The sequence below is a fragment of the Maniola hyperantus genome, chromosome 11 (genome assembly GCF_902806685.2).
Source record: "Maniola hyperantus chromosome 11, iAphHyp1.2, whole genome shotgun sequence".
NCBI lineage: Eukaryota > Metazoa > Arthropoda > Insecta > Lepidoptera > Nymphalidae > Maniola > Maniola hyperantus.
Window position 1 is genome coordinate 3,493,270 of NC_048546.1, and position 18,020 is coordinate 3,511,289.

Below are 18,020 nucleotides of genomic sequence, written 5' to 3' on the forward strand. Positions count from 1 at the left end.
TACCCCGATTGCCATCTCGTCCTGTCACGTACTAAGTAGGTATACTTAGCTTCAAAAATGCGTTGTATTCACTAGGTACTTGCGGAGGTGATCTTCTTCTTCTTCTCGAGTCGAAGGTCACCTCAAATACGGGCAGCCCAAAAAGTCGCAACCGCGATAGCTCGGTCGGTAGCCTCGTGCAGCTCCTCGTACGTGCAGGTTGTCGGGCACGCAGGGCCCCCAGTCATGTGCGCAATGGTCTGTCTCGGATGACCGCAGATGCACTCCGTATCATGTCAAGAGATGAAGCCCCACCTCGCTAAGTTTACCCTAGGCGGAGATGATCATTAATTCACACTGAGAATCAAACTCGGAACTTTGGTAGATAATCTAGCGAACCCTCGTGTTAACTAGATCATTGTTGCACAGCGGTTTAATTAATGTAACGTTTATTATGGCGCACATAAAACTAAATTGGTTAGCGAGGTGACGCGAGGTCGTGTGACATGGACTTATTTGGATAGAAAGACATAGGGTTGGCACTTGGTACTATCCTGATACAAAAGGTACCTATAGTTCGCGACAGGTCGACATGGCGATCGGGGTATGAGGCGGGGGACGCCCGCACACGTTACCCGCGCTGTCCCGCACCGGGTTAGCGCGACGGCTGTGTGGGTGTGCGGGGCGTCCCCACGCCGATCGCATACCTAATTACCTATCTATCAATGTCCATAGTAGTCATAATAATTTTAATCTCACGCCAAACTTATTGATGTGATTGAGTACGCCCTTAGCTCTGACAAAGAATTTGTCGGTATTTTTATATTATTTTATCGGTTAATGTTCAGGTGCTCGTCGCGGCGTATTCATCAAGCGTATACACATCAAATTCCTCTTTCGGAGTTGGATTTGTAGAAGTGTTGTTCATAACCTCACCAGTGGTTCTCCCGCCCTAGCATAACAGCTAATGTGTGAAGATCGCCATCACCTGTATTTGCCTGATATGACACACGCTCACTCTATGTATTGTTGCAACGAGAAAACCTTAAAAATTCAGCCAATCACAATAATTTTGAGATTGTAATCAGTAGGTACCCTTATCATTAATGGGAAAGTGTGTTTGTTTGTTGGTTTGTTGTTTTGTACTTCAAGTGATTTTTTGCATGGATATAGTCATGTCCTGGAGAGTGACATAAGCAACTTTTTATCCCGTGAAATAAAGAGTTCCCACGGGATATTTAAAAAACCTAAATCCACGCGTACGATGTCGCGGGCATCAGCTAGTTTGTAATAATGATTGATGCAGCTTTTCCGGAATCAACCCACAGGTCTATCGGCAAACAATCATTGATTAATACAGTGCCGGATAATAGCAGTAAAATTAATACAGTGCCGGATAATAGCAGTAAAATTAATACAGTGCCGGATAAAAGCAGTAAAATTAATACAGTGCCTGATAATAGCAGTAAAATTAATACAGTGCCTGATAATAGCAGTAAAATTCTAGTTAGAAGAAAATTAAGGTCCGTAATAAAAGACAAATGATTTGAGTTTCATTCAATTACCTCGTTTGCGAACTAACTGAATTAATTGGATAACTGCATTAGGTAAAATTGTGTTTCCTTCTTAGCATCCTCATAATACAAGAGGTTACATAAGATGCTGTGTGAATGAAAATGTGCGTCATTGTTTGTAGGAACTAGCCTAGTTTTATTTAAGGATCATCATCATCGTCATCATGATTAACCCATCGCCGGCTCACTACAGAGAATGGGTCTCCTCTCAGAGTCGCAAGTCACTTGGCAAACATCGTGAGGAAACCTGCATGCCTGAGAGTTCTCCATAATGTTCTCAAAGGTGTGTGAAATCTACCAATTCGCACTTGGCCAGCGTGGTAAACTGTGCCCAAACCCTTCTCACTATAAGAGGCTACCGGTGTCCCATGCTCTGCAGTGAGCCGGCGGGTTGATCATGATGATGATGATGATCTGAATTCTATAGTCAAGGTGTTTAGGACATATTCCTAATAAAACTGTATCAATGGTCAACCCACAGCGCCCAGCCGTGTGCAAAATATAAAAAACGGCTTTCAATCTTTGGCGTCATCGCGTGTCTTCGATAAATATATCTTACTGTATGTGTTTCAGGCGAAGTGCGCAGCGTGTGCAAAGTTGGAGTCGCCCGGGTAAGATCTTGCAGTGTCTATACTCTATCCACTGAAAGAAGGTAGTATAAGGCTCTCTCTGTTACGTAATCTTATACAAATGAATGACAAAAAACACGGTGGACGTTAACCATTTTGAGTGGCCAACCAAGATCTCTGCTCTAATAGAGTACTCTATTAGAACAGAGAGCTGTAACGTAGGTAATCGCATTCAAATAACAAAGACAAAAAACTCAGTGGGCGTTAACCATTTTGAGGCACCAATCAATCACAAAGGAATCTATGATTTCAAATTGAATTTCGAATGTTTTTTGATAGATAGAGTTCTCTAATACGGAAAACAGCTACTTTGTGATTGGTTGGCCACTCAAAATAGTAAACGCTCACCGTGTTTTTGTCCTTCATTTGTATAGGATTACGTAACAGAGATAACCATACACTACCTTCTTTCTCTCCGTGGATAGAGTTGCGACCAATTCACACGCCACGCGCTACCGCTGTTTTGTGCTGTTTATACAGCGGCTTCCTAAAATTCATTTGATTCCACCTGTTCGTTAACTTTTTTCCTTTAGAGATTTTTTTGATAAGACATCTCGAAGCTTTCCGAACGCAGACCATAAAACTAATCCATAGCTACTTATTATCATGAATCCGAAAGTGTGTCTGAACTATGAGTGTGAACATTGCTCGTGTAGGTACATGTTAAAAAAAATACGTCACTATTATGGACTAAACTATAACACAACTACTTATCTAAGTATAGTCTGCGACAGGTTGAGATTGCAATCGGGGTGTGAGGTGGGTGGAAGCCCCGCATCCCGCACGTCACCCGCGCTCGTCCGCACCAGGTTAGCGCGGGGGCTGTACGGTTGTGCGGGTCGACCTATCGCGTACTATAGGTAGATATATCTATCTATTTAGCTGTTCTATTTTATACCTTTGAACGTGGTTTGAACTCTGCCCGGGCATTGTCGACTTTGCACATCCTGAAACTTTGCCCGTAACGCGTGTAAACTGGATGTAAACAAAATATAGCATTGATGATAATAGAAGCACACGTAGATATAGAAGCATTCAATGACTTGTGTTTCAGTTCCACATGTATTGACGTGCATTCTGTTGAACATCGCCAGTTTGTGTAGTCGCCTATCTTTAGGTACGTCACTATGGACCTATGACTTTTGAATGACGTAAAACTACACGTAGGGATGTACCTACTGGGTGAGTCTGATGAACTCTGGCGCCGCGCAGTGGTAGTATGATGATCATATGGCCTTATCGAGTCAGACTCGCGTACTGAGGGTTCCGTACTACAGTCGGATTATTTCGATGTTTTGCACAATAAATCAAAAACTATTAGGTACTTATGCCCGCGATTAGTCCGCGTGGAATTAGGTTTCTTAAAAATCCCGTGGGAACTCTTAGATTTTCCGGGATAAAAAGTACCCTATGTCACTCTCCAGGTCTGTTTCTATACCCATGCAAAAAATCAGGTCAATCCGTTGCACCGTTGCGACGTGATTGAAGGACAAACTAACAAACCAATAAACCAACAAAGAAACACTTTCGCATTTATAATAAGGGTACTGAAAAAGGGTACTGATGATGCATAAAAATTAACAAAAATCTGTTTTAGAATGTACAGGTAAAGCTCGCATTTACTTGTACATACATACGCTCGCATGTGTATATATATATATATGATAGCCAAGGTGGTGGTGGTGGTGGTAGTAAGCTTACTTTGAAAGTTGAAAATACTTATGTTGATCATGAACACATTTTAATTTTTTTCTTGTGATATAACCACAAGTTCACAGTTTTCGGATTTTTCCCCTCATACGATATATAAGACCTACCTTCCTACCAAATTTCATGATTCTAGGTCAACGGGAAGTACCCTATAGGTTTCTTGACAGACAGACAACAAAGTGATCCTACAAGGGTTCCTTTTTTCCTTTTAAGGTACGGAACCCTCAAAAAGAATCAAACCTGGGAGTTGAGACCTCTTTTTAATCTTTCCAATTCTGTTCGAGCCGGGATTTCATACTGCTATGCCAGACAGGTCGTCGACATTAAAAAATATACCATCACATGAGATCCTGTTTACGCTAATATTCTGCGTATGTGGGTAATAAATTATGTGTAAACGTCTAAACATACAGGTTTTAAGAAACCATAATTATTATTATGTGGTTATTCCCAGAATCTTTACTCAGCATTTTTGGGGATCCGTACCCAAAGGGTGCCAACGGGACCCAATTACTAAGCCTCCGCCGTTCGTCCGTCTGTCCACAGTAACAGCGGAGCTTAAGCGCCTCAATAGCTCAACGGGTATAGGAGTGGACTGAAAACCGAAAGGTTGACGGTTCAAACCCCGCCCATTGCACTATTTAGTTGTTTAACATGGCTAATATTCTTATTTTTTAAAAAGAGGACTGTATCGTGAACGGTAACTGGCAGAGAGTTGAAATTTTCCCAGGATGTGTATTTGCATTGCCGCTTAAAAATTTCAAAATAGCCACCGTGAAAATTAAAAAAAAAATAAGGTGCTATTTCTTGTACGATGGTACGGAACCCTTCGTGTGCGAGTCCGACTCGCACTTGACCGATTTTTTTGTCTGCACATAATATAATATAGGTACAGCAAGCGTAAAGAATGTTTGAGGTAAATACTTTCAACTTGCAATATTTACTCGAATTTTGGAATTTGCTGAATTTGAAATGTAAAGTAAGCCTGATGATTATTATTATAAACTAGCTGATGCCCGCGACTTCGTACGCGTGGATTTAGGTTTTTAAAAATCCTGTGGGAACTCTTAAATTTTCCGGGATAAAAAGTAGCCTATGTCCTTCCCCGGGTTGCAAGCTACCTCTGTACCAAATTTCGTCAAAATCGGTTGAACGGTTGAGCCGTGAAAAGCTAGCAGACAGACAGACAGACAGACAGATAGACAGACAGACACACTTTCGCATTTATAATATTAGTATGGAAGTATGGATTATTCCTCTGTGTTACATTTTTGTAGGTACCTACTAATGAAGCAAATGTTTAATTTCATTCTTCAGCTAACAATAATATTCTTTACTAAAAAATTGAAAAACAACGACTGCCCTACCAAAAAACGAATTAAAAATAAAAAGTAAAACAAATTACGACACTGTCACTCGGGATGATTTTAAAGATTCTTAACGATACCCCATACCGAAATCTGCTCAGGCATTTACAAATTATGGTGATAATAAAGAAACTCACATATAGAACGCGACAGGTCGAAATGGCAATCGGGGAGGGAACGCCCCGCACACCTGCACGGCCCTCTCGTTACACGGGCGCGGGCGAGCGCGGGTGACGTGCGGGTGTGCGGGGCGTCCACCCACCTGAGACCCTGCCATCTCGATCGTTCGCGGACAATACCTACATACGTACCCCTGAACCCTAAAAACTTTACTCCTTGTATGGCAGTCGTGTAAGAACCCAAAAAAAATGAAAACAGTTTATTGTACTAAGAGTTGCCAGGCGTCCGGGTAAACCGGACACAGTCAGGCTTTTTGGTTGCATGTGCGGCCAAATTAGACGGTGTCCGGCCTGTCCGGCTTTTGTTAGGCTTTTTAAATTTGACCATTTTTTACATGTTCCAAAGTAAAGAATGATAATAATTATTTAAATAGGACTGGTTCATTCATTAGGTTTGTTTAATTGAAACAGTATTAATGAGTAATTATTGAAAAAGAAGATTAATTCATTTAATATTATTGTTCTTTTATTAGAATTGAAATAAAAAAAATCCTTGTTTTACTTTGTACTTAATTATATCTTCTGTGCTTATTAAGTGTTAAACTAAAAATCCGGCTAAACTGGCTGGTCCTTTCGGCTTTTCGGTTTTAAGACATGGCAACCCTATATTTACTTGTATTTTTCCTAGATTTTGATCCTAAAAAGTAAAATATTGAAGGCCAGGCCCACTGTGATTTATTTTATTTTAGCGTGTTTCAGGCTCAAATTTTACCTACATCGTTGCAAATGCAAAATCCAGCAAATTATATAAATTATAAACTATAAACAAAATTCTAGTTTTAATCAAACACGAGTAGGTGGAAACAGGTGTTGTCAGCTGTTAATAATTATTACATTTTTGGAAATTCGCCCAGTTTCGAGACGCATAGACTTCCCTGTTTCATTCACTTGCTAAATCGAATGTTATACAATAATATAGGTTTTTTAAATTCTGCGGAATCCTCTTTGATTTTCCGTGACAAAAAATAGCCGATTGTGCTTTTTCCTTTATTATATTAGTGTGACTAGTAAGGTAACTCCACGCGCCCATTACAGCATCTTTATTTCAGATACCTACGTGCAGCCTAGAAACCTGAGCCAGCTTTTAAATGCTATAAAAATACCTTTTTTATATTCCCCTTTCCACTCCATCTAAGCGTAAAGCTTGTGCTAGGAGTAGGTACCTACCACAATAGTGCAACGGGTAGGGTTTGAAACTTTGAACCGCCGACCTTTCGGAATTCCGTCCGCTCCTCAACCGTTGAGCTATTGAGCCTCTAAAAGCCTTAATATATAAACTGTAATATACCTAAGTACAAGTGCTCTAGAAGTTGTAAACATAAACATGTTTGCTGACGGCTATTTCCCCATGAATTGCGACTAATACGGCATTTATGACTGGCGCGAATAAAACTAAATTGGTAGGCGAGGTGAAGGAATTACCAAGTCATCGTGACTTCGACTTATTTGGTTCAAGTCGCTTGTACCATTTGGTATGAATAAAAGGAGAACCTGACTGACTTATTATCAGCGTGCAAATCGAATCTTGAGATTTTTAGGTTTTCTCTATTATCTAACCGGCTGAATTAATTGTGGGCTTCTTCTCAGACCAATGCATTTGGAACGCTCGTAGTTTTGGTTTAAGTTAACGCCATTACTATTACCAATATTGAATAAGTTATTAGCATTAGAGTATGCAGCCGAAAGTAATGTACATCGACCTTTCGAAGGTGATAAGCATATTTGTAGAGCACTGTCTCGGTCTTTGAGACCGACAAAACGTCATATAGGTATGAGTGACAGAGACAACGCTCTACAAAGCCGAAATGTCATTCTAAAGGCCGATGTACATTACTTTCGGCCGCGTACCTACTGTAGTTCAATTTATTTGTCAAAATTTTACAGTCGACAGACAAAAAGTACTACCCTCATTAAGAAAGATTTTTGGAAATCAAACCAAAGCGTAGCTGGCGTGTCCCTTCAGAAGAAGATGCAGCTTTGGAAGAAACCCCACTATGTGGACAAGCATCAAGCTAAAACTTATGCCCAGCTGTGGACATCCACCGTTTGACGGCCACAACCGTTCCGGCCAGAATTTTGTCAGTATGGATAAAAATATTGTCCGTTGATTCTTCGCAACGGACTCTAACCAACTAAAAGTTTTGTTTGAAAACATCAGATAGGCTCCAATGTCGATGTCACAACGTGGACTTGATATTTGATGTTCATTATCGGTTGATGAGAGTTAATCTACGATTATGCTTATCCGTATCTATGTACCGCCTGATACGGTGTATCTATTACGAAACCTGTGATTCTAACATTGCGAATTATGGCAATAATTGCTGTCATTGGTACTGATTCTGACCACAACTAATTTCAGTGTATTCGCATCCTCTTCTTCCAAATGTAATATGAAAAGGACAAATAAGTTTTAAATTAAATTTAGAGTTCACAAATGTCGCGAGTCTATTGTTTAAATTTGTAGCGTGCACTAAAATTTAGAGTTTTAAATGTAAAATTCATGTTCCATTCTTTTTTAGCAATATTAAAAAGAAAAGATGCATGTTTTGTTTTTTTTTCCTTCCACGCATGCAACACACACACACACACACACACACACACATACACACACACACACCTACTTAATATTGTTATTCACAACACAAGTTTTGATACAGAACAGAACCGTCTCCGTCGTAGTGATACAGGGTATCCAAGAACCGAGAAGAAGAACTATCACTATGTTTACATCATCAGCATCATCATCAACCCATCATCGGCTGGCATTGATCACAGGTTTCGTCTCAGAATGAGAAGGGTTCAGGTTATAATCCGCTACGATAGTCAAGTGCGGATTGGCAGACTTCACACATCTTTGAGAACACTGAAAAGCTCTCAGGCATGCATGTTTCCCCACGATGTTATCCTTTACCGTTAAAGCAAGTGATATATTATTATGATTGCTTAAAATGCATAATAACTCTGAAAAGTTAGTGCTGACCCCCGACCTCTCGAGTAGGAGGCGACCGTCGGAACCACTAGGCTATTACGGCTCTAAAAGTACGACATCGGGGCCAAATAAATGATATTATCTATTCCACGATTTAGGCAATGGCGCCAATTCTGTTGTCTTTCTCTAAACTTAGAAAACTTAAAAAAAAAACAAAAACAACTTATACTATGATTTCACTTCTAACTGCGTCGTTGGTATCTCTTCCTTGTCTCGCTTCTGTGACCCCAAAAGTTTGCTCTGTCTAGAGGTCTCCGATGTTTGACTAAGTAGCCATAATATTATGAAGTATTCCTTTAGGATGTGCCTTTGCTTTATACTCTTGTTAAAATCTTGAAAAAGAAGGTCGATTGTGATCGTCGCATTCAATGGATTAAGGATTGGTAATATGGGAGATATGTACATTATGTAGATGGCGCTAGAAAAAACCGTGCGAGAATCACTTTATCTTTTGAATGACAAGGATTTATTTTATAGCTAAATGTAGATTTATTATTATTATAATATTAATAAGTGGTATTAATCAGCGGTATACCTAGTTTTGAAAATGTAGCAAACTAATATACCCGGCTACGCACGGGTAGTTCAATTTTTATATTTTATTTTAAAAAAAAATTAGAGATCCTGATGTAAGAAATCCTAGCCTATGTCGCTCAGGAATAATGTGGCTATAATGTAGGAATAATATAGTTTCTACTGGTGAAAATTTCAGAAAAAATCGAATTTGGTTCTGTAGTTCCACAGATTACTTCCTACAAACAAACTTACAAACTCTTTATAATATTATAGGCTATAGCATAGATTTAGAAAGATATGTTTTATTCGTGTTGATCTTATATTTATGCTCGTAAATATACCTAAGTATTATTCTAAATGAACATTATATTTTATTATGATTATCTACTCTAAAAATAAAAATTTGTATTAGGTACCTACTTACTAGAATTCAGAGTATGTATTAACTAACCTAACCAGAAATTCGTAAGGTAGGAGGTAATTTAGTATTGCTGACTTTCTCCAAAATATCAGAAGGTGAAGGTAAAGTAAATTCGAAATTTATGGAAATAAGATTGATATTATATCTGCCATCTGGGCCTTGCGACCGACCGACGATTCGCGCAGGCCCACGAATTGAATAGCAAATTGCTATTAACATTCGCTAAACGGAGTCAAGGCGAACCATCTCCGAGATACGCACATGTCTACGTCATGTTCGTAGCATTAATGTACCTACCTACCTACGGTCCAAGATGCCAGGACCGCCAGACGTTACTTATTTTCTGAGAAAGAAAAGGGGAATGCCAGGTGGCCATAGTAAAGGCCCTTAGGTGCCTACACATGAAACTAAATAATAAATAAATAAATATAACGTTTATTTTTCAATCATCTAGTTACACACATACATGGATTTGATCTTGAACAAATTTGCGTGCTTGTTGACATAAGCATATACAATATTAATAATGGTACAAGATCAAGAACTGGCTATCCTAGCTAGATTTTTAGATCTGTGTTAAGGATAGCCAGAAACTATATGAAATCAACAGTCTAATATTATAATCACAGAGAATTCAACCTCAAGAGTACGCATATACAAGGTTTTTCATGAAAACAAAATCGTAAAATGTTGTCCCTGCGACTCGTCTGATGTCTTCCGTCCACCTAGTGGGGGTCTTCGCAAGTCTTCCGGTGCGAGGTTGCCATTCCAGTACCTTGGGACCCCAACGTCTATCGGTTTCTGGCAGTAATGAATATTAATGATTATTACTAACAATTTTCTGTAATACGTACCTGATACTTAAAACACTTATAAATTGGCCGTCGGCACAAGCTAGCAGATATTCATTCATGTTTCTAAGAAAATGGGTAACGTCTGGCGGTCTTGGGATCTTGCACTATATACCAACTTATATGGAGAAAGATTTATTTAATCTTACAGTGTTTTAAGGTTGGTTGACCTTCGAATATGGGGCCGTGGCCCGTGGCCTGGTAGCTGACTACATTGCAAGGGTTTTGAAATCAATCTACGTTCATACACTCTTTCGAAAGTTATAAAATCTATATAGGTACCTACCTGTAATCTGCTGATCGATTACGCAAAGGCTGCATCAATAATAATTGCGGCAATCTCAATCGTTGTGATTGGTTGTTTTAGCGTAAGTCTTGCTACAACAACGCAATTTAGCCAATAGTGTGAGAGAATAGCTGTCAAACTAAGGCGGTAGGCCTCCTGTCGATAAGTTAGGTTCTACTTAGGAAAGCTGTTGTCTGTTAAAAATTATACGATCTTTTTGAAAAATAACAACGTTTCTTAACTTAATGAAAGATTACAGATAGATTGAATTATTTTTATTTATCGGCCGTCAATCTAAAATTTCAATTCAGCAATATCGTCAACTTCCCATCTCCGCACTGCTACAACAAAATACAACCTAATTATTATTACGTGAAGAAGTGTCACTCGCTCCCTGCTGTCAATTTAATGGCGCCCGTAATGTAATGGCACACGGCTATTGGCACTGCCACACTAGCATCACTCGATTCTCACGCTCAGATAAAATATGATCAAGGTGGACTTTGCATCAAATTAATAATACCTTGTTAGACCAAGCTAAGTATATGGAAAAGCTCTGAAGACGAGAACACATTTTTTGTCTTTGTCATAGTTAAGCATTTTTTGGGCACAGTTGTTCTATCTGTGCCCAACAAACCTCTGTGATAGTAATTTATTCCGAATATTACGAGTTTTTATTTAGTTTTCTGTTTTAAATTTAGTGTTGAAGGTGTGTAGAAGCCATTAATGGTGCATTGCTGTGTAATCGGCTGTAAGATTTCTTTTGTTGTTTTGTCCCTTTCGGGTATACTTATACGCGTCTGACAAGTCCACCTTGATCCTTTGTCTGAGTTGTCACGCGAGAAAGAAGCACTGATGTTGCTTACGTACTAATAGCGTTGTTCTTGTTCTGCTCGGTTGGCTTCGCTCAGACCTCAGCCTTACCTTTATCCACACACATAAATCGTGTGCGGACAGGCCGATGTTCCGGTAGTAGTAATATGTAATTATGAGTTCGCTTGTATGGGAATTTCTTGACAAAACCCTTATAAATGTAATTACTAATTAGCTTTCAATAAACTTTGCATGTACACGCTTTGGTTCAGACTGTTATAGTGTATTATATTGTTTAAAAAAAAAACTGTTTGGCCTGACCTGGCTTAAAAGCTATAATTCGCAGCCGCATGAGATAGCCACCAGACAAACGAGCAAATACATTATTGGTAATCAATAACATGTTTAAATAAGTCCCGCAAATTGCTAATGCGCGTGGTCGACATTTTAGTGACATCAGCACCAGAGTGAAGTTTCGAGCTGATGGTATATTTTTATTTCGGCTGACGTCAAAATGACGTCATTTCGATGGTAATGAGACATGGTTCCAGCGCAATAGCAATTTGCGGGACTTATAACATAAATAATCCATCGACCTTAATTTATACGACTGTATAAATGGATCGGGGATTCTGCCTCGGTTTGACCATGACATAGACCATACTGCTCGTAACACAAGGCAAGAGAAAGCGTGGGCGACACAGATAAATCGGGATAGATATAGCAAAGATTATTCCGGGAGCATGAGTAACTATTGGATTTCATGATGGCTTTTTCAATGTAAGCATTCCGAGTTGGTCATACCTACTGCCAATTGCCATACATCTTTCAAGTTTAATCTGTGAGAATATTGAAGCAAAATTGACGTTATGAATTCGTAGAAATGACTCTTTACAAAAAAAAAAAAAATATGCTAGAAAGAGACAAGAGTTTATAGGGCCATGACTTTGTGAAAATTGTGATAGGAGTTTGAGGAATTTTAGTAATTTAATAGTTAGTACAACTTACAAATTCGTTTCACAGTATTCCAACGTAGCGTTTGTGCCTAATTATTCATTAAAACCTAAAAGCCCAACATATTTTAGGCGATGTAATTCTAAAAATCTTGGTACAAAATGTTTGTTCATTATAAATGTAGCAGTCGTCAGTTCCCAGGGTGAGTTTGGAAGGAAAATGCGGTCAGTGGAGGGTTTGTTTGTGATATTTATATGAGGGTTTACAAGCATTGTATAATGTATATACATACCTAGACTGCTAGATAGGTGAAAAGTGAGATAGCGAGCAAATGAGCAGGCGGGTCACCTGATGTTAAGTGATTACCGCCGCCCATGAACATTTGCAGCACCAGAGGAACTGCCGATGCGTTGCCGGCCTTTTAGGAATTTGATGGTCCGCCCCTTGAATAACCCCATGTTGTAATCAAGTAGGAACACCGCCTATGGGAGTTGGTTCCACAGTTTGCATGTGCGTGGAAAGAAGGATCTGGCACAACGGACGGTCGAAGTGCACCAGACACCCAGGTGGTGAGGGTGAAATTGCTTACGGTGGCGCGCGGTGCGGTTGTAGAAAAAGGAGGGTAGAATGAGGTCAAAAAGCTCTTCAGAGCACTGCCCATTATAAAATGTCGTTAGTATAAACATTTTGCGAAAATAAGCTACCGGTAGCTATGATAATAATCTACACTAATATTATAAAGAGGAAAACTTTGTTTGTTTGTTTGTTTGTTTGTTTGTACTGAATAGGCTCAAAAACTACTGGACCGATTTTAAAAATTCTTTCACCATTCGAAAGCTACATTATCCACGAGTAACATAGGCTATATTTTATTTTGGGAAAAAATAGGGTTCCGTAAGATATTTGGGTTTTTCGGACACAAGGTGTAAAAAATCAACCAGAAAAGTTACTTATTTTGCGTACGCTGCCTAAACTATAAAAGATAGAACCATAAAATGTTCTAATTAATTGTAGATCTTATAAATATCTACAAAAAAGTCCGCGACACACTATACCCATCTATGTCGAGTGAGGCACAGCAACCATTTTTTTATTTAAAAATCTTGAATTTTTTTTGGACTACATTTAAACGCGTTTATTTTACTCATGCTATTAATCCTTATCAAAATAAATGATTTCATCACTAAGAACAGTTTATGGAGATAATATTTGGTCTTTGAATGATTAAAATTGGACGTTTGGTTTTGAAGTTATGGCGAAATTAAAATATTACGATTTCTGCTGCACGGCCCGTTGTATTATATAAAGAGGTAATGTCGTTAAGTTTGTTTGTAGGGGGTAATCTTTAGAACTACTGAACCGATTTTAAAAATTCTTTCACCAGTAGAAAGCTACATTATTCCTGAGTGACATAGGCTATACGGGATCTTTAAAAACCTAAATCTACGCGGGCGAAGCCGCGGGGATCAGCTAGTAAATTATTATAATTATTAATTCAGTCGGGAAAAATCATCCCATATGAGAACTTCCGTGGCATACGCTGTGCTGGTGTAAGTAGCTAATAAAGGTTACTCGTATCTGCTAAAATTATGTCATATTATGATCGCTAGATATAAGTAGGTAGAAGTCATCTAAATATATAAAAGGAAAAAGGGACCGACAGACTGACTGACTGCACAACTCAAACTACTGGACGGATCGGACTGAAATTTGGTATGCAGATAACTATTATGACGTAGGCATCCGCTAAGAAAGGATTTTTGAAAATTCAACCCCTAAGGGGGTGAAATAGGGGTTTGAAATTTGTGTAGTCCACGCGGACGAAATCGCGAGCATAAGCTAGTGTGATATAAAAGCAAACAAAGACTCGGGTTATCTGCAACGCACGTGATATTCAGACGAAAATAATATTATAAACAATTAAAAGTATTTATGAAGCTTTATAATTATTACGCTGAGTGGCGTGTCAAGGATTTACGAGAGGACAAGTAATTTAATGCTAATAATTTTGTTTTTATGCGGTTCGGTTCGCTCGAAAGTATGTTTTGTAGAATCTTGTTACAGGGTCTTCTCCGGTTGGCCGGGCCAAGCGGGGGTACGGGCCTCGAGGCGTAGCCTCCTAACCCGGGCAAGGCGCGGGGTATTCAATTACCCCGGTGTTGGTCTTCTAGCCGGAATTTCACCGGCTAGGGCCCGCCATCTTGGCTTGGGGCCTCGTGGCTGGTTGTGTTCCCCGCGCTGAGGGCGATAGAAGCGCCGTCGCGCGCGGGGGTGGTGTCTGGTCCGGTCGTGATCTCCGTGTTGCGGACGATAGGCTGGCCATCGCGCGCGGAGATAGTGTCAAATCCGGTGGGTCTCGCGTCGTCATCATCATCGCTAGGATTGCCTGCGTGCCACGCTAGTGGTGGCGATCGTAGGAGTTCCCGAGGCAGAGGACGCCCGGTCGGTGGTTGAATGGTCAGCGGAGCGATGCCGTGAAGGTGTGTGTAAGGTCCGTTGTCCGCGCGCGCAAACATGCGTGTAGAATCTTGCTATTAACTGAAAAATGCACAAGATTCGGTGAAATCTGTACGCTTAGTAGGTACAAGATTTTATGTCTCACCAACGTTGATAATATTCGAGTGTTGAAACACTTCCGCGTTATAGTAAACTGGATCTTAACTGCCTTCTTTTAAAGCTCAAGTTTGTCTACACATCTACAGCCAGCGCTCCAAGCCGAAACGTTGCGAAGTTAAAATCAGTGGCATTGAATTTTTGAGTTCAATTCAAGGCAGTTTAGGTCCATTTTACTTTGACGTTATTGTGTTTCGAGTTTCGAATTCTAGCAACGTTTGGTGGGACGTAAAATCTTATACTCAAAAGTAGGTACTTTTAAAAAAAAATCAAAAATCCTTTCTTAGCGGATGCCTACGTCATAATAACTGTCAGCATGCCAAATTTCAGCCCGATCCGTCCAGTAGTTTGAGCTGTGCGTTGATAGATCAGTCATTCAGTCAATCAGTCACCTTTGCATTTTATATATCTAAATCCTTTCTTAGCGGATGCCTACGTCATAGTAGCTGTCAGCATGCCAAATTTCAGCCCGATCCGTTCAGTCCAGTAGTTCGAGCTGTGCGTTGATAGATCAAAGTCAAAGTCAAAGTCAAAGTCAAATGATTTATTCAAAATAGGTAATAAATTACTCTTATTGATTGTCTGGTATAGTGTTAGATTTGTAAGATAATATAGTGGTGATAATTATAACGCAAACTTAAAACTAAAGCTACGAGGGTTCCAAACGCGCCCAGGTCTGAGAAGAGCCCACAACAAACTCAGCCGGGTATTCTTTTTATTATCACCACTTTACAAATTTATTGAAACTTATTAGAACTATCACAAAGTCGTTAAGCAACTCATTCCCAAGCTTGCTTATCATTTAAATAATCCTTTACATTGTAATAGGATTTTTCAATTAGTTTACGTTTTATGAAAACTTTGAACTTGTTGAGAGACATCTCCAATATGTCTTCTGGAAGCTTATTATAGAAACGTATGGAATTACGAGCAAATGAATTGCTAACTTTACTGAGCCTAGAGGCGGGAATTACAAGTTTATTTTTATTTCTAGTATTTATATTATGACAGTCACTTTTTTTTTTAAATTTATTTATGTTTTTATGTACGTACAGTAAATTTTCAAAAATATATTGATTATGCACTGTCATAATTTTAACTTCCCTAAATTTAGTTCTCAGCGACTCTCGTGGCCCCATACTGTATATGGCTCGAACAGCCCTTTTCTGCAGCACAAAAATAGAATTAATATCAGCAGCATTACCCCATAATAATATACCATATGACATAATGCTGTGAAAGTAACTAAAATATACTAGTCTCGCAGTTTCTATGTCTGTCAACTGGCGAATCTTTTTTACCGCATATGCGGCAGAACTAAGTCTGTTCGATAAGTTATTTATATGAGAGCCCCATTGAAGTTTTGCATCTAACGTTATTCCAAGAAAAATAGCGGTATCCACTAAATCTAATTCCTCATTATTAAGTTGCACAGTGGTTTTCACCTGCTTAACATTTGGTAAAGTGAATTTAATACACTTTGTCTTTTTCAGTCAGTCAGTCAGTCAGTCAGTCACCTTTGCATTTTGTATATTTAGATTATTTTTAAACGGATGTCGGCTTATCGGGTTATCAGCGACATAAATTTTTATTATTTATTGTAATACGGTAAATTACCGTGAAGCGTGCGCAGCTGAAATGACATTCTTATGCAAGAGTTCTTGGTATTTAATCATATTTAAATACATCATGAATAAAAACTAAACCTTTGAATATTTATTACTATCTGATGCCCGCGACTTCGTCCGCATGTAATTAGGTTTTATTAAAATCCTATGGGAACTCTTTGATTTTCCGGGATAAAAAGTAGCCCATGTCACTCTCCAGGTCTTTATCTATACCCATGCAAAAAATCACTTCAATCCGTTGCACCGTTGCGACGTGATTGAAGGACAAACCAACAAACCAACAAACCAATAAACCAATAAACCAACAAACAAATACACTTTCGCATTTATAATAAGGGTACTGATTTATGGTCAATAGATGATGCCCGTGACTTTACAGAAATTTTTACACTGTGTATTTCTATTGCCACTGTATCAACAAGTAATAAAAAATTTAAAATCGCTGTCATTAAAAGTATTATTTCTTGTACGAACCAGAACCCCTCGTGCGCGAGTCAGACTCGCACTTGTCCGGTTTTTTTAATTAATTACTTTAAAGTTAAACTAAAACGCAGACCTTGCCAACGCAATTCACATTGTGACCTTAAAAATAATTCGACCACAAATTTTGGCAGCCCCAGGGAATTTCAAGTGACGCACGTTTTGGCTATGCATTTGCTTTTATGGAGCCAAAGATTAAATCATTATTATTTTTTATATTATTGTTATTATAGGTATCATTCTTTGTTTACGGTTTACCATAAAGAAATAAAAAAACAGCCAAGTGCGAGTCAGGCTCGCGCAATGAGGGTTCCGTACTACGGTCGTATTTTTTCGACATTTTGCAGGATAATTCAAAACTATGATGCATAAAAATAAATAAAATCTATCTATTTTAGAATATACAAGAAAAGCCCTTTTATTTGATACCCCACTTGTTATAGTAATCTTACTCTGAAAGTTGAAAATACTAATTATTTGTTCATGATTTTTTTCGTGACGTAACCACAAATTAGCGGTTTTCAGATTTTTCCCCAAACGTGCGCTATAGCACCAAATTTCATGATTCCAGGGCAACGGGAAGTACCCTATAGGTTTCTTGACAGACAGACACAACGAAGTGATCCTATAAGGGTTCCATTCCATTACATTCTCATTATTCGGTATTCTTACAATTTCCACGAAGAGTACGAAGAATGTAGGTCAGTTTGCTGTTCGATATTTAAAATAGTCCACCACGTAGTCAATACACAGTGTAATTGAAGAGTTAGAAACATTTTAATTGAATAACAGTGCTAGAATATAATCAATTTGGCCCATTGGCGGTCACTCAATTGCTCTGTGCCAAAGGTTCATTCAAATACGGGTTAGGGTTGTCGCGCTCACTTCTGCGAAACAAGGATTACCGTAAAATAGTCTTAGACTCGCTCTGAGAAGTGAAAATGTAAAAACTGCATCCAAAGCGGTACACACTTCTACTCATGTTTAAAACAACGTAAATTTGCTTGTACAGATTGATGAAAATCAAG